The following is a 25,366-nucleotide window of genomic DNA, read 5'->3' on the forward strand; positions in this document are numbered from 1 at the left end:
AAAAAATATATTTAACTGAATATTGGAGCTTGGCTTTTCGTTAGGAAATGGACATTGTAGTTAAATTGTGTTTCATCAAATGAACCGAGTAGTATGGTTTAATAAGTTTCTTTGGCTGTTTCCCCTATCGTAAGAAATAGGGAACACTAGACTTCTTGTATTAAGTAGATTTAAGGTGCTGCCATCTAAGCATGAATGTGAGTATGTAGTTTAATAGCCCGGAGTCACAAATTGGTGAGTGAAGGACACTGGGACCTCTTCGTGTGTTGCTGGAAATGAATAAACTGTTGTGGTGTCAACGCTGCGACTCGAACCCCTGTTCTGTCTTGAGATTAGCAGATTAGCCCTCTCGGTTACTCAGCTGCAAAGTACTAAGTGATTTCATTAGAAAAGCCTAGTTGATGTGATAAAATAGTGGTTAGTTAACCTTTTTAGGTGAAAATTGACAGTTTTCTCACAATAAACCCTCTTTTTCATTCTTATTTGACTGTTTTGCTTGGATATGGTAAGCTAACAATTGAAAAAATTGTGTTCTGACCAATTTTTCCGAGAATTTTTTTTACAGAGTATTGGATATTACATATGCTATTGAGCGAAAACGGAAAGTTCCGTTTCTAACAATTGGCATGACAATATGCAACGCCATAGCACCATTCATGTTTAAAATTTCTGCAAGTCTTTAATGAAAGATTATTAATAAAACTTAATAATTATTTAGTAACTAAGTTGTTATTATCATCTATAAAAATACTAAATTATTCTAATAATGCGTAACTAATTATTCAACACTTAACAATCACGTCAGACTACCGAGCAGAAAGAATCCAAATAAATACTTAACGTATAACCAATTATTTAACACTTCTTAAATTACTACGTAAGACAATCCAACAAAAAGAACTATAATAGGTTTATACTTGACTAAAACTTGTCAATTCAGAAAAAAAGAAATATCTGTGTTTTGGGTTCCTCTTTAGAAAAATAAATATAGAACTTATACAGAGAGAAAACGTCTTAATATTTAAAGAACAAATTCTGGATCAATAAGTTTTTGTTTTTTTTTTCAGAATAAAGGTTATAAAAATTTTTTTAATTTGAATTTTAATTTGATAGCTATAATTATAAACAAAAGTTTTTTTAATAATTCAGTACCGAAAAAAAAAATTTTTGAATCCATGAATAGAAAGTAAAATATAAAATATATGAAACAGTTACTAATTTTTATAAGTTTTTTTTTTCAATTAAAACTTGTTTTCCAAAGCTTTCTAAATTAAATATACATTAATTTTATTTCCTTCAGAAGAATTTTCGTTTAAACTTTAACACTTTATTTGTTCATGCCGTCTTTCATGGCGTAAAATGTTTGAAACGCAATTATTAACTGAGTAACGTGAGAAAACAATTTATGCACTCAAAGCCTTAACACTGATGAAAAATTCGTGTTAAATTTATTTCGTAAAGTTAATTTTGGGTAAAATGAGATTACACTTCACTTTTCTTACATTAGGAACACTTTATTATTCCAGCTGTGACTTCTGTAGCGTCTTTTGTTACTTTTATTTAATAAATACTGGAAGAAAAGTGAGATGCTTTCATCATCATCCGTAAAGTTTTTTTTTCTTCTTAGCATTTGTTCCATTCTTTCTTTCCCTTAATATTTAAAAACGGGTAGAGTTTGTTATATTAACATCGTTAGAGATAAATTGCTTTCTATTTTCAAAAGTTATCAATTACAGCTTCTTTTTTCACAGTTTTTTTTTTTTTTTTTTTTACTTCTAGCTGACGGCATTTACAAACTTAATTTTAATAGTAGTATAAAATTTTTAAAATAGGTTTAGAAAACTCAAACTTTATTTGGTAATTCTACCATTTTTCTTTTCTTTGGAAACAAGCATGTCTTTTAAACACAGTTTTATTCACATCATATTAAATTTCATAAAAATTTCATTTATGTATAAATACTTAATAACTAATCTAAATATGCTTGTAATATAATATCTAAATATGCTAGTAATATAATAAAGTAAAAGGAACTCACATTCTTTTTAATCAAAACCTATTATTATACACAGCAATACCTTTGTGGCTTATAAGAGAGCCATCCGTGGAATACAGAGAAGAACCGACTTCTAGAATTGACCACTACTAGCCACCAAACCTATACTTAAAACATACTAAAGTAAATGAAACTCACATTGTTTTTAATCAAAACATATTATTATACACAGCAAGACCTTTGTGGCTTATAAGAGAGCCATCCGTGTAATGCAGAGACGAACCGACTACTAGAATTAACCACTACTAGCCACCAAACCTTAAAGTGACTTTATAGCAGGAGAGATTGTGAGCCAATAAGGCATTCTTCAATCTGATGTCCTTTGTATCTCGCCTTCCAACTATTGTTCGTTGTTCAACTAAATTTTCTATTGAAATAAAATGTCGTTTGTTCAATTAATAAAGGTGTTCGTTGGCCTTCCAGGTGGAGGACTGTTCGGTCGGTCTGGGTGTGCTGGCTGTCTCGTTGCTGGGTGCTGCCTCCCTGTGGTTTTTATTAGGGGCTTGTATCACCTCCTTTGCTTCTTGGTCCTGATTGTAGTGCACTTTTGTCTTGCATGACTCGGTTCCTTTTGCCTTGGACCTAAAGTTGCTTTGGAATCGCTTAGACCTCTCGTGCAGTGTGGGGTTCCCCGCTACGCCGGCCATCAAATTATTTATCGTATGGGCTATTCAGGCCTGGGTCTATGCATTTATCTACTTACTATGTTAGTTTGCTGCTTCTATAAATATATATATATATATTTTTTTTAAAATTTTTTCGAAAATTAAGAAGGCTATTTATGTCTTGTACGAGAAAACATCAAATTATTTGATCTTGTCCAATATATTTCCTTTCCCTGCCATATAAAATGAACAAAAATACATAAAAGCTTTATCAATAAGTAATATTATTAAGCTGAGACGCTTAAAAGTTATTCATCTTAAGAGTATTTCTTTCTATAATTATGAATATTAAGTTGAGAGTCTCCATATTAATTTATTGTCTCGATATTAATGCCGTAAATATATAGCCTTGATGAAATTAAACACAAATATGTAACAGACAGCACAAAAAACACAATTATATGACAAATGTTTAGATCAATACTTAATCACAGTATCGATAGGTGTTTATTATCAATATGCCTCTCCTATGATCTAACTTTAACCTTATTCCAGATATCGCAAAATGCCATTTAACTCCAAAAAATTTGCATGGCAGAATGTTACTTTTACTGGCGTACCCCATTTTATGGTAATCCTTTTCTCTATATTTGGTATTCCAAAACATGTTTCTATTTTTTGCAAAAGAATTATTTCTATTGAAATGAGGACTTTTAATCATTGAATAAACTAAAAAAAAATCCTTTGCAGTATTAATAGTAGCAGTTTCTTTCCCCTTTCAACTCATGGTTCATTTTAATATGTTAGAAAGTGAAAAAGAAAAGATGCAGACTTCATATTAAAGTTCTCCATTCTTAAAGTTCAGATTCTTACCTTCAAAGACTCATTGAATTATTCATGACTTAAGTAATGAACCATCTTTTAAGGAAGTAAACAGATTTAAATCTCAGTCATCTGTAAATGCTGTGAATTTATCAGTTTTCATCGAAGATATTATACTTTTTTATGTGGTTCCGTCATGTCAGTTTGGGTATTTAAATATTAATACAATTACAATGTGATAAATGTTATATGATTGCCTGGTAAAGGTTGAGCTCACTTTTTCAAGTAAAAGAAAAGGTATAAGAAGAAAAAAAAGGTTTAGGTATAAGAAATGGGACGGAGTTATTTAATTGACCAAATATTTAAATGTTAATATGTTTATGCTTGTACTTCTTCAAAATAAATTTTATTAAAAGTTTACAAGAATTACCTTAGATTTTTTTAAATATTATTTCAACTAAATTATGTATATTAAAATAATGTAGTAATTATATTTGCTATAAGATTTATTACAGCGCTGACATTTCAATAACATAAAATTACTTTTTCAATGTTTATAAGCATTATTTATGTCATGCCTGTTTTAAATATACTTATGTTTAAATAACGTTATTGAATTCTCAAAATATTTGAGTGGCACCTGTTTTGTTGAGAAACATCTGGAAAAATCAAATGTCGTAGAAATTTTCTATAAAACTTAAATAGTTATACCTTAAAAAATAAAACATAAAATTTACTCTGTGTATGTTTTATGTGTATGTTTTGTGTTGTATTAAATGTTTTTTTTGGCAACGAGTCTGTATTTTATTTGTTCTCAAACTACTACTGCAAGCAGGTCATGGGTAAAGATAGTAACGAACGTAAAGATAGATCAATAGTTCCATAAAACTTAAGACTAATAAAATCAAAGAAAAGATTATGACGCAGGTAAGGGTTGATACAATCAATATTGAGAAGGTGAAAGATCAGAATAATTTTGCATTATAAAAGTTTTAAATAACAATTTACCTAAAAGCAAAACCTTTGTATGATATCGTAACTAGTAAACAAAATGGCGCATGAACTTTGGATGCCAAAATTATGGAAAACAAAATTATGCTTAATCAAAACTGATCAGAGTTAGCACAATAGATAAAAAGTCGATGATGCTTATTTTAACCTGTAATAGCTATGATATGTTTACAAAATAACGTAGTGTGTTAGAGATTCGGAACAACAAAAGTGTCTTTATTTACAAAAATTCTTTAATTATAGATTCAATAAGTAGCTGAATATCGCCACTTATATATATGCAAATTAGTGCATACCTCATTTACTTTAAACGCATTGGAAAAACAAATCGATGATGAAACAGTTATATCTAAATTTTCATCTATTGTCCCATAGGAATATAAGCCAGAAGAAAATGTTATGTATGTCAATCATGCTAATTTAAGAAGTATTGAGCTTTTCTAAAGGATATTTCAAAAGCAAAATGAAAGGGGTAAGGCCTACTTATTTGCTTTTCCTGCATATAAGCTCTTATATTGGAGAATAAATTAGTATTTCTGATTTAAGGTTAATTATAACTAGGTAGTGTTTTAATATTGATAATTAAAAAATATTCATATGTTTTGAATTCAATTTCGATTTTTTAAGTCAATTTAATTTTTTTGTTTAAAGGTTATTTGATTTTCAAATACTTATTGAGTACCTATTTTAGATCGCCTAGTCAAAGTTACTGCCTTTTGATCATATTTTTTTAGTTTTCTTTTTATTTTTATACTTATCCACCCCAATCAATAATATTTCATATTGTTTTTATCTTCTAATTTAGTTTGATTGACTTTGCAAAGTGATGAATGTTTTTGATCATTTTTTATTGCTTAAGGAATTTCTTTAGTAAATACACAAAAATTTTCAACACTTAAGAACTTAAAATAGTTTACATTTATTTTAATTCAAAAGCAATAGTGTGTACTGGAACTTTCAAAATTATTTTAATGGTTAAATCTATTCTTCTCATTATTCAGAATTATTTATTTAATATTATTATAAATAAGTAAATTTATAGCATTGTCATTACTGATTTTTCAGAATAAACTATGCTCTGCTCATTAACATGTAGTTATTGTAAGCCTATCTGTCCCTGTAAACAAAAATAACTGTTTGAAATTTGAATCTATTAAGAATCAGTTTTTAGAAAGTAAAATATGATAGAGTTTTTAAAAAAACTAATTTCTTGTTAAAATTTATCGGTATTTTTTATTTCTTATTTGCATTTGGAATCATATAATGTTTATTGATGTTCTAGATGTTTTATTCGATGATAAATTATGTAATATTTCAGGAAAAATAAGTTGTAAAAAACTTGTTATTATACTTTTTTAATATTTGAATTGAAATTCGAATGTACATTCGCAATAATTCAAAATAGTATAAATGATGATGCCGTTTCAATTAAGGAGTATTGACTTAAAATAAAACTCGTAAGTTTTAAATTTAAATATTTTATAAATTTTTTTTCAACATTTTGATAGCCTTATAGTATTTTGCTTATGAGCTACAACTAATAAAATTTTATTGTGAAAAAATAGTATTTGATATTTATTAATTAAATTATATGAATTTGTTTCAGTGAAAGAAAACTAAAGAAAACTGAATAAACATTTATCATTTCTAAAAAGCAGTTGAAAAAATTAATAAAATAATAATTTTTATAATAACGTTCTTTTTAACTATCTATTAAATATAATTGTAAAGCAAATATATTTGGTCCTGGTAGTTTTTTCAAGTTTTTTTTTCCATTTCTTTTTCACTTTCATCCAGTGTCTTGGGAGAAATAAGTATCTTCCTCACAAAATGCAATGATTATAACAGATAACAACTCACCAACTAAAACTTATAAGTAAGTGAGAATGAACTGTAGGAAGTCATTCAAGGCTTCTTTTCATAAAATTTAAACTGGATGTTTTTTTCAAAACTGGATGTTTTTGATAAGTTTAAAAAATAATTAAAAGCTAATAAATTTTTTGGCACTATTTTGTTCAGCTAACTTTTTTTCTTAATAAAAACTGTATTAATACGTGCACTAAATCAGGGTTGAAATTGGATCATTAGTGGATATCTGTATATTCGGTAATCGATCGAAATACTGTCTCTCAAATAACACCATTACCATAATGCAACAAAAAAATGCAACAGACACGTAGACTCGTTTATGAAGTCACATGTGACCTCTACGACGTCGATGCGTGGGTCTAAAAAGGTTACTATGTCCGCCTTTACAGACGTCACATATTGATATCACAAAGACGTAAACATGAGAACACAATCAGACATTCATTCACCTTGACGTCACCTGGTGACAAAATGGCCACATGTTTGCGTCTCAACAGGATTACGGTATGACGTAGCCGTGGTTTATTTACAACTATTCAACATCACCGTGAGACTAAGATGTGACATATTCAGGTCTCAACAGCAGGATGTGTTGAAATGGTAGAATTTAACGTTTTAGTAGGGTCAACGCGTGACTAAGCTAAGATGTGAATATGTCACATGTCACATTAACGTCACTGTGGCAGTTATATGTCTCATTGTGATCTCATGTTAACGTCAAAATGTGACGTCCCCAAAGGCGGATATAGTAATTTTCAAAAACCTTCGCATCAACATAGTGAAGGTCACATGTGACGTCACAAATTAGTATCCTTGACTGTTGCAGTTTTTTGCAATCTGGTAATGGTGCTATCTGGGGCGTGAAAAACCAAATTAAGTAAACAAATGTTCTATAAAAAGTAAGAAGTAGTACCTTGAAATTAAACCTAAAATCAACTCTGTGTATGTTTAGATGCATATTTTGTGTTATATTAAATGCCTTGTTCGTCAACGAATCTATACTTTGCTTGTCCTTAAGCCACTGCTCCAAGTAGTATCTGCGTAATATTCATGCTCTAGGGAAAAATAAAGTTTAATGAAACTTTCCATTTGTATTTTGCAAGTTGAAAATTTTTGTGTAAATCTATTTATAAGTAAATATTTCCCCCGGATAAAATTGTGGAAAAACAAAATTCCCTTATAAAGTTGAATATTATCAATTGTTGATAATTTATCAATTGCAATGAAAATAGGAACAATGACAACTAAAAGGTCGGAAGAGATAAATATTGACAATATGTTTCAATTGTAAATCATTTGAACTGGATGTGCAAAAAACATATCCCCTTATAGGATTGCCTTTTTGCAATTCAAACTGAAATTTATTTTTCTTATTTATAATAAATTTCATATATCCGAGACTTCTTTTAGCTTGCAGCTATACTTAATTAAAATTGAGTTTCTCAGTTATTCAGTCCTTTACGTCAGATAGACACAAATAAAATCAAAATAGGAAAATTTTGAAACCTGTGAGAATAACGAATTATTATTTTGCCTGATAATTAAAATCATATGTTAGTTTTGCTCATAGTTATGCCTTTGAAACGTGTTTCGATAAAGCTGAATAATATAAACTCATAAGGAATAAAAAGTCATGATAAGTTTGTCGCGATTAATAGCATACTTTGGCGCCAAAAAATACTTTGTGCATTATTTTTTTGATGAGTTAAACCTCTAAAGCGTTTCATGATAAATTTCATTTCCTCAGGAAATATCGTACAGGAAATATCGTGTAGTACTGAAAATAGTTGTGACAACAACGAACATTTCATAAAAAAGGAATGCACAATATTTCCCAGCATGTATTACTTATTACTCGCATTTGTGTATAATCTCTAGTAGCATTGAATAAACCAAGTCTGAATATCACTATTACAGAGACGATGTACTCATCTTAATAAAGCGTAAGAAAATTGTGAAGTGCTGTATATTATGCCTTAATGGAACGAAAGGAAACAAATGTAGCAGAAAGAAATATCCTAATGGGCAGAGAAAACCATAGCGAATCTTCTTTCTTTGCTATCTGGTCTGAATGAACAATGGTATAAATGTGTTTTCTCACAAGTATAAGCTGACCAGTGTCCAAAAAATTTACAAACCAGTAACTCAAAATCGGCATTCAAAAATTTACTCTTTTATCCTTATAATTTAAATTATTTTAAAATAATATTTCCAAGTAGCGATTTTCATTTAATATGTGCCATTAGAACTGAAAATTTATAACAGAAAATTTTTAAAACGTGTATTTTTTTTAAATATGAAATACATTTTTAAGGAATTTTTCTTTTCAGTTTTCTATTGGAATCGTTAAATACCACTAAAAATGTAGGAAGGTAGCCAATTTCTTTTATAAGTAAATATACAAGATTTTCTAGTCCCACTTTAGTGTTTCCATAACATCAAACTTACTAAAATTCAAATATTTCTTAAAATTAGGAAATGAAACACATTAAATTGGAACATGAATCTTACAGTTTAAATTAAGGTATGCATTTTACAAGTCACAAATTGTGCAAATATGTCTTCGGAATGCTTGAAAGATCTACTATTTAAGGTAAAATATTTGCTGATAATGTACTTTTTTCACGCATATTCTGTTGAGATTTATTAAACTTCCGTGCAGAATAATTTTATAGAATACAAATTGTGTTTTCTATTTTACTTAAATTTCAAAAAAAAATTTTTAAAACATATATTTTTTGGAAACACAAGGGATATTGATAACTGTTTAATATGTATAATTTACATGCATTCATTAACGTAAGACAATTTTCAAAATCCATCATGGTGAACTTAAAGATATTTCTTTAATAAAAAATATACATGTTCTATAGAATGAAAGCATAATTTGTTAAGAGCTAACTTCCTTAATGTTCTGTAAGAACAGAGCTAAGTTAACATAATGAAGTCCATCTATTTTTTCCTCATTTGCTTAGAACAAAAAGCTAGCAAAAATTGCATTTGTATTCTTTTCCATTTTACTTCCTAATTCCAGTATTTAACTTCTCGCTTGTTGGTTAAGTGGTCTCATTTCATTCACTAAATACTTTTGTCGTTAAAGAGATATCCATACTCTTTCCAGGAAGAGCAAAATAAATCTTCCTTTGTGTAAGAGAAAGTTCGGACGAAAGCAATCAATTTAGAAATAGAGGTACTTCATTAATTCAGAAAGTAAGTCGATGGCTTCCTATCATCTAAGTAGCTTATTAGTTCTAGATGAATAAAAGACGCGAAGTTAATAAAGTTTATTGCTATTAGCATAAAGTATATGTAACCATTATTGGTTTAGAAAAATACAATAGAACCTGTTCACATAATAAATACATTATATATCTAGCTATTACGGTTTAATAGACTCGGATCCTAAGTTCCTTACAAATTGATTAATGCGTATAATACGTATATTTTGTGAAGTTGAAAAAAAAGAGAGTGTATTGAGTGTCAAATCAATCTAATTTATTTGATGAAAAATCGATACAAGTTTTGCGCATTGAAGCAATTTTAAACTATGAAGCGGAAACTATAAATTTATCTGTGTTTCTAGCAAATAGTTTTCCTCCCACCTCACTTCAACCTCAAATATTTTAAAAAATAACACTGATTTTGCCGAGACACGTGAAATTTTTACTAAATTTATATCAACATATAAGATTTTTAACTTCTGTATTAAAACATCAACAAATTTTACTTCAATTTCGTAATTTTCTACAAGAAACGAGATTGAATTCTCCATTAAGAGGCTGCACAGGTGATAAGTACAGGTGGCAACTCCCCATTAAAAATATTCTTAGGAGTTTCTTAAGAAAATATCATTTTCTTAAAAAATTCTTTAAAAATTTTAAAAATTTCTTGTGATTTAACTCTATATGCAAAATATGTTAAGAATTTCTCAGACATTTTATAGACATTTTCAATACCTTTAAGGTGAATTAAGTTTGTCTTAAGAAATTCTAAGGAAAATCTGAAGACTATTTCCTGAGTTGATGTTATTTTCAAACATCTCAAGATTTTTTTTCAGTTCACTTAAAATTTATCTTGTGATATTTTCGATAATGATAAGATCTTAATTTTTGTTTAATTCTGTGAGGAATTTCAAAATTTCTCAAATTAAAGTACATGTTTAAAATGTTATTGCTTTTATTTTTTTCCATGAAACATAAAAAATAACAACAATTTGAGATTGAAAAGAAAATGTTTTGTTGTTGTTGTTTCTCATCCCCACTGGTCTAGCTGAGCTGGACCAGGTCCATGAGTCCATTCACCCTCAGGAAATCAAAAAACAAGACCGGGTCTCGTAGAAAATCTTCCTATTCAAAATCCACACAGCTAAGAAGGTGGGTCGGGCTGGCGAAAATGTTTTATTTGACTGTTTTTGGCAAACATCAACTGGTATCTACGGATTTCAATATACCATCAGACCAATTTTTGTCAATCGAAAACTCTCACATTATTAAAATTTTAAATGTTGGAAATAGTTTAAACTTGCATGTACAATTAATTCATTCTTCTAGATTCGAATTTTTAAAGTTTTATATATTTATATGATATACCTAAATAATAATAAGACTTATTATTTATGCCATAAATGTTATGAATTAAGAAAAAGATCGTACATTTACAGTAGCTAAAAGTTTTAGTTTTTCATGAATTGATGTATAAGTCACGTGTAGCATTCAAGGTAACAGAACAAGTTTAATTTAACGAATTTTTGAAATTAGTGTTCATTAATTTAGTTTTTACAGATGTTATATATTTACTTAATAAAACTCTGTGAACCATTTTCGCTCACAAATGCTTTAGGCGTACAGTTTATTCCGTTAACTTCCTTCTTTTATCAAAGAAAAAGCTGTCTTAATCTGACTTTTTCGTTCATTCGACTCAGTTCATAGATAAACCCTACTTCCGCTTCTCTCCCTTCCACCGATTGAATCAGCTAGTTTAGATTTGAAAAACATGGCAGTGGTTAGTGGTGCGTATGATGTCATAAATGCTTAAATTTGGTAAGTTTAAAATTTATGCTTATATATTATTTTTATATTTATTCCTAATTGACGAAAGTGTCTTTCTTATTAAAACATTTATATTTATTTGCTTGTAAATGATAATGAATTATTGCTGTTACGTTGGCGAGAGAGCTAACTCTAGTAATGGGTGTTACTCTTCATGGGTGTTACTCATGGTGTTACTCTTCAGTTCTCGTCATGGGTGTTACTCTTCAGTTATGGGGACTGAAATCATTATTTGAAAAAAAAATCCGTGGTCTAAATCAGTCCTCAACTAGTATCTTTCATCCCAGTTTCTTTTAAAAATTAATTTAAAGAAAAATAAATTAAATTTTCAGAATTTTTTTTCTCTTAAATATAACAAAGATTTTCTATTAAAAATAAATCAATAAAAATTTCTCTTCAATTTTTCATAATCCTAGTGAAGGGATCAAATAATAATATCACACTGTTGTAAAAGAATGGGATTGACTGAACTAAAATATCTTATGCTAACAAAATTTTTAGAACTGAATCTGCTTAAAATAATAGTTTTTTTATCCTGATATTTCTTGATATTTTCTTGAAATAACTTTGACGTTTTGGTCAATAGTGCAATCGTGTCTTAAGCCTATATGTTAATAAGGCTCTTTATTGTCTCTGCGGATTATATTTCATTATATCTTTTTGCAAGCTGATCTCTTTCCCAAATTCTTACATTTTCAGAATCCTTTGATATGATTTTTATTAATTTTCAACACTGCTGTTCAAATTTACTTTCGTAAAACCATTCCTTCCTTAATTTTGCACACCAGTGTATAAATAAATATACGAGAATAGTTGATTTTCTCTCGTTTTATTGTTTGCTTTAAGAATAAGCTAAGAAAATGATGAATAATATATATATATATATTTTTCAAATAAATGACCAAGTCATTTATAAAATATATAACTTAGTCTGATGGAAAAATATGTTTTGAAGTCAGAGAACTATGGGGTTCTGTAAATTTTAGTAAATAATACTATACAATGTTAATTGATCAAAAGATAAGTTTGAAACTTTTTTAAAGTCTCACCCATGTGTACTTTTATTTCTATTGTAGTTGTATTATTTATGTCTTATCATTAGAATATTAAGAGGAATGTTTGAAATTCTCTATATTTGTTATGGAGTGTTTAATCATTGTTTTGTGTGAGATTTTCAATGCGGCAATAAGTTTAAATATATAATTCTTGCATTTTTGTTTATCATAGTTTTAAATCGAGAGCTTTCACAGAAATTCTCTCAGAGAATGGAAGAATATTTTAAAAATCAACGAGGAATACTGTCAAATTATAATTATAATTACGAAAATAATATTTTCATTTATTGGCTTTGGGGATACAAATTGTAATTACTATTACTTTAAACTGCTACTGGAAGATTTTGCTTCATTTATAGAATGTTACACATGGTGTGAGGATGAAAAAAAAATAATGTTCTAATGATTTGTAGTTTTTTAATTTTGTATTAGCTTTTTTTGTTTTTTAGAAATGCTTCATTTTAACACTACAGCATTAAGTTTATAATTTCGAATTTGTACCGAATTTATGATTCAGAATGGATTTAATAGGACGGATAATTGTTACGAATGAGAACTTTTCATTAAAAGATTGTAACATTTCAAAGCAAAATTTAATTTATTTGGTTTTGAAGAAATGTCAGTACTTTTCTCCAGGGTACTCTTGTGGCACAGTTGGTTAGGATGTCGTTCACACTGCTTACTGGAGAACTGAGAGTAATGGGTTCGATCCTGGCAGCCGACAAATCAACTGGCGTGTATAACATTCGTCATCACGCATATAACGCAATTAGATTTGATATACTGAATCGCTGTTGTGCCCCTGGCATTTTTCAAAATTAATTCTTAATGCTTCGTGTACTGAATAATACATTATGCAAGAAATATTTGGTACTTAATACTCAGTGCTCAACACTTTATACTCCATGTTTATCTGCCACAAAAAACCTAGTAAAACTTTCGAATAAAAAGTCATTGATAAACCTTTACTAATTTGATTGTTTTTTCTCTTTGTCATCTTACCCGTGTTACTTAGCATTGTATTATCACAAAACTTTTAGGATTCTATAATTAATGCTTCTCCTGATCTTCTGCTAAAAGTTATGAAAAAAAAGCAATTTTCATAACAATATTTAGAAAGAAAAGATATTGATTATAAGGTGAAGACATGTGTAAAATTTTTATACAGTGTAATTTTTTTTTTTTACTTTCGAAAATGTTTGTGTAATCTAAGTTCATATTATTGGTATAAAAGTAAACGATCCAGTTCTTTTTTTTTGTACTTTCTTGTTTGCTGTGTTCAAGTGAATAAAACTATTTTTTTAATAATTAAATATTTTTATATATAATAATTATTTTTATCAATAGCTATTTTTCTATTTAAATTTAAGTTTCTTTGTTCACTCCAATTTTAATTTGCATTTAAAAAGATCCTGATGCATTTAAACTTTGCTGGACTTATACATTTTTTTTGTTTCTTTCAATAAGGTTCATAACATTTGTGTACATTTGCGATGAAGACTTTTAACAGCTTATTCAAATAAAATGCATTTACATTAAATAGTTTTGTTTTAAATTTTATAGCCGAGTTGAATATATAATGGAACTTCGTTGGTCAACTTTAGGGCAAGATGGATTACGTCATTTATTGAGATGGCAATTGGTGCAGATAGAAGTCTAGATACACTAATCATCTTTAGAAAAGAATAAAAGCAATTTTTCTCTACTTAAATATAACTTAAGCCCGTAAATCGAAAAAAAGGACATGCTGAATGAATTAAAATCCAAATGAGCTATTAAAAAAGGCAAATTCGTTTCAAGTGAGCCAAACTTTGGACCTTAATTTTTTAACAACAGTTTTTCCTCTTTACGTTAGGATACAACTTTTGAACCTCAGCTGCTATTACTCTGGCTTATTGTGATTGTATGATGAAAATTTTAAAAAAAAGTGTGTGAATTGTTTTTTTTCAAAATTAGAAAGAAAATTTTAAGTCGAAAGTCTCTGCCTTCAAATAAAATGAACTTAGTTCAAGTCGTTTTACTCTGTATAGTAGATCCATCTGTATGTTCTCAACTTTTACTCTGATGCTTTATTATTTTCACATCATAGTACTAACTTTATTTTTTTTATTTTTAAAGTATAATGTTTTATAAATTTGGTTTAGGCTTCTACTTAATTCCTCATTGTATTAAATATTATTACCGTTATAATTTTGCTGGTGTTAGTGTACGTATTTTCTTTGTTTACTTGTTCTTTTTTTACAGAGCCCATGCGAAGGACTTCAAATTATTAGCCAGTAAATTAGCCAAATTCAATTCTTAATATTTTTTTATTGATTTTTTTCGTTGAAAACTTCAAAACAAAATTCAAATTTATTATAAATTGAGTTATTCTATAAAAATGCTAATTCTAATCAAGAGTCCTTTTGCACTTGGGGAGGAGTAAATGAGCAATGAATGGGAGAGAGGATGAAAAAATGCAAATGTTTTATCATCTTTGAAAGGAAAAAAATACAAATAGGTTGAAGCTAATTTGTGATAACTTATTGGATTAAAGTGGTAATATAATGATAAACTTGAAGCAACATTATATTATTAACACGAGAAAATATATTTTCTGCAAAAATAGTTGGATAATATGCATCTTGCTACCACTTATTTACTGTAACCGAATAAGAATTATTGGGTTTGAAAAAAAAAACTCCTGTTACCCGTTTATTTTCTCAGGTTAGAGGAGAATATATATTTTTCTTGCCGGCCAGGTGGCCGAGTGGTTAGCGTGTCTGACTGCGGAGCCAATGGCCGCGGGTTCGAATCCCGCTCTAGGCATGGATGTTTCTCTCTCTGTGTTGTCTTCTGTTGTGTGAATGAGTGAATGTGGCCCACCCTATGAACGGGTTTGTGGTAGTATGGCGTGGGTAACGTTGCTCGCCTCCGTGACTTTGGTTCACAGGTGCCCACTGGGTAACGCTAAATGAGTAACAATTCCGGCATCTTCTGTGGCGAAGAACGAAAAGTTCAGTGCCTGCCGTTATTAAAAAAAATATATATATTTTTCTTATCGGTAGAAAAAATCATTTGCCAATACTTTCACCAAAACATATCTCTCTCTCTCTCTCTCTGTATATATATAGCTGTATATAAAAACTTAGCCGTATTCAGCCAGATAGTACACATAATTTAAAATAATGCTTTATTTCAAGTTAAAAGCAAACAATTTAAAATTGGTTTGACGAAGAAAAAGAAAATCCTTGAGGAATTCAGGGAACATGTATGGAATTCTGTCAGACAAGTTTAGCATACTTAACACAAATATGTTAACAACTTAGGAAGCTGTTAGTGTTGAAATTATAATTTGTTTTAAGTAGTAGCTGTTTAAAGTCTGTAAATTGTGAAATCGTTATAAAGAGAAGGAATTTTATGATATTGTGGGTAATTTAGGAATTGGTCGCAGAGGTGAATTTTCCCAAATATGCTGTACTCGCGCTTCTACTATATGTTTTCATAATTTATCTATCTCCTGCAGCGTTTCATGAGTTGAATTAAAGTCTGCTCCTTGAATAATTGCGATAGCACAATACAGTAGGGAAAAAAATATGATCAATACTGCGATAATATGGTATAATTTCCGAAATACCGAAAAGCTGAGCAACTTTTGCCGAAACGCTTTGGCAATAATTTTTGTAAAACTAAAATACGGTTTTATCATACTGGATAAAATTTGGCAAAAGTGGTAAAATGTGGTAATTTTATCATGATGCTTCAGAGCTGAGCATAAAAACAATTTCTTTCATCCTATTTTATTTTCAGTTTTGTACTCTTTACTTCATATAAGGTAATAAGATTTCTTATTTCGAAAAATCAAAATTTTCGGTGAGCGATGACCATACAACCGGAAAAATCATCAAATTAATTGTCAAGCCCTTCTTTGCATGATGATGGAAATTTCCGTCTTAACATTTGTTGAACGAAAAATTGCACTCAAAACAGGTGGGCTGTAAATTGTTGCTACATTGTAAATCACAATCAGTATAGGGGGTTCAAACTTAACATTCCGCTGCTTATTGTGCTTGAGCGTGCGATTTTTTGAATATTTTCTAGTAACTAATCTGAGATATTTTTGCTAATGAAAGTGATAATGAGTGGGAAAAAAAAAGGTTTGTTTTTTGTGTTTCTGCAATTTATATGGATTACTTTGAATAATCTTTCCGAAACCATGTGACAGAAATTTTACATCACAATAGTTTGTGTAAAGTAAGAACTTACCTAGCTATTCGTCTGGACCTGTGGTGGTTACTATGATATGGGGTCACTGTGTAAGACAAGTTACAAGTTTTGGGTAGGGTATGTGAGAGAAAGGGAATCTTTCTCTCCTGTCTACTGTGTTAGCCCTAAAAAGAAGAGAAGCTACCCTCCCTGTAATGTGCTATTTTTGTTTGCATAGCAGCAGACTGCTCAGACTTTACGGCGGGGGGAGTTCTTACCGTAGACAATATGTTGTTATTTCATTTCTAATGCATGATGAAAATGTTTTTTACTATATGTTTATTTCATGTCATTTTTGTAGAGAAATTTGGAAGAGAGGTTCATTGAAGATTACTTTGACCAGTTAGAAGGGAGATGGCTATCAGAAGACAGCCTTGATGACGAAAATTCTGACGAGTACCTTGATGTAGATACAATTATAGGAGTGTTGAAAGAAGAGAATAATAATTGTGTTTTTTTTAACACTAGAAGTGACTTTGCGGTCATTTTGATCGCTTTTTGCTTTTTTTAGGTCATTTTTGATGATACATTTGAGCTTCAAAGCTCCTTTTTTTTTTTACTTTCCCTAAATTGTTTCGAAGTATACTATATCAATATTTCGTGTCGTTCTGTTGATCAGTGAAAAAAATAATTATGGAAATACCTAAAACAGCCGAAAGGTGTCTTTTTGACTCCCGTAAGAAAAACGTTCATTTTTTAAAGCTTTACGCTTGTTTTCGATTTAGCTGAACAGCAAACAATCTGAAGATAAACTGCAGAATGACAATCGGAAACCACCGTGTTAAAATAATGTCACGTGCAGCAGTTTTCGTGGCATTATATGACTTCTTAGATTCGATTAACGAAGTAGCTTATTTGAGTACTTATTGAATTTCATTTTGTTATTGCGGCTGAAAGAAACCATGTACATGCTGGCCATAATCAGTTATATTTATTATAATCATGGAAAAACAGGTGTTGCTGGGGAACAGAATTTGTCATGTAAATAATAATGAAAATTTATTGTATGAAACTCAAGTCACATTACTTTGATTTCAACTGATATAACCCCCCCCCCCCCCAAAAAAAAAAGAAAAAAAAGCAATTTAGTGGCAATCTTTAACTATGCAAGTTGAAAAAGGCGAATGAATTACGATCTGGAGATAGTATAGTGCATTAATTATGGAAAAACACCCAAACTCTTCGAGGAAAGGGATTACTGTCTTTTCCCTCTATAAATTTGCTGATGAATTTTTTTTTCAAAAAAAACCCTACTTTACAGGTGCACAACGCTTGAATAAAAGAAAATTTACCCCAATTTTCAATGACACTTCTCTGTCAAAACATTAGTCTATTGCACTGCAAAATGAAGACTAAATACTTACTATGAAGGTTTCAAAATGATAAGCGAACCACGATTCTGAATATTATTCTTGCGATTGTGTTTGCAGATGATAGTACAAAGTAGAGGTCAAAAACTGTCACTTACAATAACAGTACAAAATGTGACATAGGTTTAGCTGACTAGATGCTAAGGAATTATTCTACAAGTGACGAAACTTGTTGGGGCCATACATTTTTTACAACGTTAGTGATATTTCTGTCCTCAGTGCTTGAATTGTTTTTAAGGAATCCTTCCGTCTTCCCCCAATTACACATTGCGAATTTGTTTTTGTTTAAGAACTACAAACTAGAGCTTATGGCATCAGCCTCTAATAAATGAAATGCAGTCACTAAAAGGCAATAAACATGTCTTTTAACATCGCAAGGCTCAGAATAAAGAGAATGCTAGAAAAAAAATTTGATAGTGTTTTTTTTGTCACTTTCATGTCACGCGGATATACTATATTCTATACGCCTACGCAAACGGCTAACTAAAGATGGAATTTAGCACTTTAAAACATATTACGTACTAATGAGTACTATTTATATCCATGTCAATACTAAAAGAAACTTCTTTATATCCATGCCATTTGTTTATTTTCGTATTACTTGCACTCTTGCGAAGGTTATACATTATCACTATATTACATTATTAAATCATGCAAAGAAGAGTTAAATACCTATACTTTCATTAGATGTTTTTTCCCCCGGAAATGTAACTGCAAAGCAAACATTTTACAAGAATTTATCATTTTATTTTTGCTTGAAGTTCTTACTCTTCTTGTACCTAAAAAAAGATCCAGTTTCTGAGTGAAACGCCTATTTCTGTTCTAAAAGTCTTTTATTTTCGTATAAGATAGCTAAATTTAGCATTTTCGTCTCTTTTTTTCTGAATTCAAAAATTGCTGCTGCAAAAACTAAAATTAAATGAAGTAAAAATAAGAAGAAAATATTCACAAAATATACATATTTTCAAGAAGTATTAAGTTTAAAAAAAATTTAATTTTTACAATCTAGAAAGTCTGGAAGTAATAACTGCTAAAAATATATTTTTGAGATTTATTAATTGCTAAGGATTAGCTACAATAATCTTTTGGTATATAAAATAAATGGATTAAGGAGATTTGGGTGTTTTACGCAAGCTCAGCTTATACCATCCACCCACTTGTAAAACACAAATCTGTGATTCGCTGAATCATGCCGGCGTTGAAATGTATTTGCTATGAATTGTGCCCACTACGAATTGTGCCTTCGATGAATTGCTTTCGTGACGAATTATGCCCACAAGAAGCAGTCGTCCTGACGAATTATGAACGATAAATAGCTCCAACGACATATTTGGTCACGATGAGTTTTCGCTTCACCGTAAGAACCAGCATGCTTTTTTATGGAGAGCATGATGCTTTTTATAAAGGGTTCTTTTTAATCTCTTAAATAAGACGAACTCTTATAAATTATTCACTAAAAAAACAGGAATTTTCAGAAAGTCATTAAATTTATTAACTAAAGTTTTTGTTCTTTATTTATTGCATACAAATGTGATTATTAAAACAAATTTTATATGAGTATCCCATAATCAATTTCTGTTAAAACTGAATTTTGCGTATAAGCATTATAGGACATTTTTTCACTAAAAAGAAAAATCAGATAATAAAATAAAAACTCTTACTCCCACCTACCTTACTGTGTTTGCTCCTGTAATAACTGGGGTAGTCTTACTTGAACTCTGACTTGAGCCACCGTAATGAGATAAGTAAATATGTCAAGACCAGCTGTAAGTTATACGATGGAATCAAATAATTATCTTGCTCTTTATGGTGGATTTTTCTGGGAAGTATATATTTTGTGACGTGCTCTTGAATATTGTGTAATAAAATTGTTACCTTATTTTACAATAACATTTCTAAATTTTTTACGAAGTTGATTAAAGTTTAGTATTTTTCATTTCTTTATGTTTTTATTTAATATATCGTTTAAGTATTGTTTAACTTAATACTTTTCATATTTGCTTAGAGACTTCTAGTATAACGAATATAATATTCGTTTGGAAGAGCTTTTCATTTCAGGTTTGATTAAAACTACAGAGGAACTAATTTATCGAGTAATTGAACGAATTCCATCCTCTGAAAGTGCTCACGACGAAAATGAATCTACATTCTTGTAACACGCATAGAAAAACGCAGAAAATTGTCGTCATTTATTATTAAGAAAATGCTATCAAACTAACGATCTTTCAAAAAAATATTTAAATCAGAATTTTGATCAGACAAGACTTTGTTATTAAAATATGGTTGTTTTAAAATTCAAGCAAGGATTACAATTTTTAAAAGTAAGTCTTGCGAGGTAATTTTTTTAAAAGTTTGTCAGTTTAACTCAGGAGGAGGCCTGCGTATATGAATTTCACCCAAGAAAAAGTGGGATGTTTCTAAATTTTGAAATCGAAATTCCTTAGTACATTTAGCAACTGACTTTCTACTAATTGATGATTTTCTTAAGATTTAAATAAGCGTTTTAGAAAAGAATATTTATTTCTATTTTGTTAAAATCGGGGTATGCCACTCCCCACTCGAAGTGAGAATTTTTTTTCTGACAGAATGTGAAATTAATGAGCAGCAAAAAAATTAACAATTAACTTCTGTAAATATATATATATATATACATATATATATGTTACCGGCAAAGTTTGAAATGCCTAGAGAAATGCCCATAGAATGCCTAGGCATTGTATATGCCTAAAACTAGCCGGCAATGTATGGAATGAATTATATTTCACACATTTCCTAGGCATTCTATAGAATGCCAAATAAGAAACCGGCAAAGTATAAAATACATCTCCGATTCATTTCATAATGTAATGAAATGCCATTCAAGCCTGCCATGTTGCAACAAATAGGTTAATTTCTTATTTTTTATAAGAAAATTTTGTTTCCCTTAACATAATAAAGACATAAATTATCCTTATCATTTTTCATCTTTCATTTTTCTTTGCGCATTTCGAATAAATTTTTTTAATGGCACTCTCAGTATTTTTTCAGAATTAATTTTTTTTGAGAAATGCACATAATTTGCATAATTAACCTCATCAGGACAGAATTTTTCACACTTTGCCTAAATAGCATTTGTCATTCTATAGAATACCTAGGTAATATATACAATGCTTAGGCATTCTATAGAATGCCGGCGTTTCATACTTTGCCGGTAGCATATATATATATATATATATATATATATATATATATATATATATATATATATATATATATATACATACATATATTCCTTAATAAAAAATTACATGGAGGTATATAATCTAATAATCCAATAATCTCTATTAATAAGTCGTGTTTAACAAGGCAGAAGATTTTCTTATGTGACAGATTATAAATTTTCAGCAGTCTTGTGGTTTTCAAACTATATTTTTCTTTTTAAATGACTAATGAAATAATTTTATATTATTCATTAGGGCAAAGTACTCAAAAAAGTGAATCTATTAAATAACCTTCGATCTAATGGTCAGATTTTTGCCGACTAACTCTTGATCTTGGTGTTTAAAAAGCCTAACCTTAAATGTTCTTGTTCATCAAAGAAGATGTTGTGTTCATCTACGAAATAAAAAGCGTGCAGACACAAAAGTGTAGTTTCTCTGCATAAACCCACCTTTTATTTGAATAAGATTTAAAGTTTTGACCCTCAAAATATCGAGGTTAGCCGCAATGTTAGCCGAATAAAGGTTAGGCGAGGTTATCCGAATAAAAACCAGCGGAGAAAAATTAATAGAACATTTAAAATGATGTCTTACATAATTCTTTTTTTTTAATAAAACTCTTCTATATATAAGATTTTGTAATTCAATTATGAAATTATAAAGTGATTTATGGTGCATTTTAAAAATGGCATAAGTTTAATATATAAACACAAAAATTACCGATGATTAAATAATATTTAATGTGATTGAGTGAGCTGAACTAAGATAACGTGTCCAATGAAATTAATTAAATTTAAAGAAAAAAACTATGTAAAGACACTTTCATAAGCATCATGAATTAAATTATAATAAACGTAATTCAAAAGTGTGTTTCAGCCATACTTACTTTAGCTACACATGTTTGAAATCTTTGTCTAAAAAAATTCAATAAATTTATTAATATTTTATTCAGAAATAGTGAATAAAATAGATAAATCCAATGTTTGGATTAAACATTTCCTCTCTTTAACTCCATTGTAGTATTGATAAATTTGAGTACTTGAATAAATAATTATGGTAATTAAATGGTTGAGTAAATAAAGCGAAATCCTGAACACGCTATGAAAATATGCATGGAACTGTAATAGACATAAAAATTAATAAGTAACTCTTAACCTAAGGAACTCTTAACGTCAGTAACTCTTTTTCTTTATGTTTTGATTTGCAACTAACATGTATGCTTTTGTAACATGAGGTGCTTTTTCATTAAACACTTTGGGGAAACAAAATAAAGAACAAACAATGAAATTCATGAAACAAGTCCTTAATTTTAACAATTAGTTAGAGAACAAAATCACAAAATTTCTTTGCTTAACTTGAGTATACTTTTATATTAGTACATATTCTTAAATATTAGGGCTGTATTTCGGGAGTAGCTGTACCTATATTTGTATTCAAGACTTTTCGAAATTTGACCTTTTTCCTTTTATTTTTTAGTTGACGATGACGTTCTTTGCAAACATAAATAATGCTATTTCATGACAAAAATGTCATTTTGATCACTTATTCTTCGTATTTTAAAGCAAATAACTAAAAAATAATTATAAATTAATAATAAAATAATTTAGTAATATTATCCAAGAAATAAAAACAATCGAAGAAAACATGGAATATTTCAAAATACAGCTAACACCACATAATAAGTTTTATATTTAATTTATTTTCACACCGATGACTGCATTCTTTACAAACAGAAATAATTGATATTTTTCAAAAACAAAATCAATCCAATTTAAAAATATTTCATTGTTCTGGATTCATTGTTCTGGATTACTAAAGATAACAGTTCAAGAATCTCAGACAATGTATTGGGTTGTGAAAAAGCTGCCAGATTTAGATTGCTGATGCATGGTAAACTTAAAAAAATATAATTTTGCAGTATTTTATTTTATTTTATTTTTCATTTCTCTATTATTATTTTTTTTTTGCTGCACGAGCTTAACTTCTTCAAATCTCATCTGAGGTAGAGATGAAGGGGGTTGTGCTCACGTTTCTTACAAATTTGTTAAAAGAACAATATTTAATATTATTTTAACTCCTGAAATATTTTTAATAATAATTTGGACTTTTACCTGCATTTTGGCTTATATATTGAATTATAAAGTTTTATTTTTCACTTTTACACATTATTTTATTTATTTTTTTATAATGTTCACTCAGCTTGCCTACGCTCGCACCAATATACATGGGGCTTGTGTGGAAGAGCTATGAGACTAGTATGAATAGATTTGATAACGTATTGAGAAGACATTTAATGCAACTCAGAAAAATGTATCTAAATCCAAAGTGAAATTAATTTCAATCCAAGCTTTATTAAAGAATGAATATTGACATAATTGAGTTAAAAAAAACACTAATTTGTGATGGAGCTGTTTCCTATACTAAGAAAAACTTGTTGAACGTAAACCAGAACATTTGTAAACCATTATTCAATTTGCTTTATTTGAAAGCGCATAACCAATTTCAAGTTTAATCAATTTTAGTAACAATAGTTCCAATTTAATGAGGAAATGCTGCGAAAGGACAAAACAGGAGAAATGATTATTGGATCAATGTAAACTAGTTGCGAAAAAAAAGACGGGACCTTTCAATGATGTTCTATTTTAGTTTTATGTCTTACAAAAATTTTAAAAAAAATATACTTCCTTAAATTATCTATTAATATCTCCATTACATTAGCTCTACCACCATGTGTCTACACAAGCATGACGGCGACAAATGTTTATTTATACCTGAAGCTAGTTAACTGAAACTGAATTTCTTATAGAACTGAAATTATTATCAAAATAAGTGAAAATTTTATAATTTATTACAAATTGTCCCCTATTGTTGACATTCCGAAAATAAAATATGTAAATAAAAGAGTAAGGAGAGATACTTCTGCATCTTAAAAAACTTCTTTTCTTAGTATTCACAGCGTGATTATGCAACTGCATTCAGAAGTGTATATCAGAGTTGCCAATCTATGATGTCTAACAGAGGATATTTGATAAATAAATAAAAAGACTTATTCAAGATAACCATTCTAGATCCATGTCCAAACTAGCCCACCTTCGCCCCTTCGTATTTAAATTATCGTTATGGACAGGAAAAATAAATATTCATATTTCTACTCTAACAAACATAACATATTTACAAATAGGCATTACCTATGAATGTGATAATCATGATAACAAAACATAACTAAAATTGAGAGCCTAAAATAACGAGATTATAATATAACATCACAGTACCGGTGAAAAATGTTTGTTTAATCAGAAAGGATGATGGAACGCCAGAAATTAATAATCTGTGGTATGTTGCTGTTTGATTCATCAAACTGTACTATATTGGTACTATATTGGCCAGTTTTGGCTATGATTCAAGAAATTCAGACCAACTGGTGTTCTAAGGTACTAGAGGTATTAAGGAAAAAAAAATGAGAGAGATAACAACAATTTCGAATAACTAAAGAAAGCATTTGCAATAATAATAATCCCAATAATTGTAATATTAATTTTTATTTTTCATTTATTTATTTTTTATTTTTTATATTTTTTCTTTTCTATAATATATTTAAAATAGATTTAGATGATCGAAAAAACCTTTTTCAGGTATTTAAAACATTTTTGTTTCAATTTTGACAACAATTATGGTATTTTGAAATAAGGTTTAAATTACTCTTACTTTATTTGAGTTGTCAATGGCTAAGTCTAGGATGGCAACATTTTGTATCAGATGACAAGAAGATATTCCAAATAATGAGTTTACATTAAACATGAGTATAAATTAAGTAAAGTTCTTTCGCTGAAATATTTTGATGGATTCTGTCCCTCATGCAATCAATTTTAGATAGGTAATTATATACTTTTAAGTATTAAAGAAAAAAAATATACGATTTCAGCGTAAAAAGTTCGCTTTGTTTAACTTTTTTAAGGCAAATAATGGAAACATATTGCTTTCTAAATTTTCCAGAATACCAAATAAGATTTGTCCTAAAATTCAAATTCTTCGTAACTGTCAAGCTCATTGCAAAATTGTGAGAATTTTCGGAAAAAACCCTTACTAGT

The sequence above is a fragment of the Parasteatoda tepidariorum genome, chromosome 7 (genome assembly GCF_982258835.1).
Source record: "Parasteatoda tepidariorum strain Cologne lab strain chromosome 7, Ptep-v5.0, whole genome shotgun sequence".
In the NCBI taxonomy this organism is placed as follows: domain Eukaryota; kingdom Metazoa; phylum Arthropoda; class Arachnida; order Araneae; family Theridiidae; genus Parasteatoda; species Parasteatoda tepidariorum.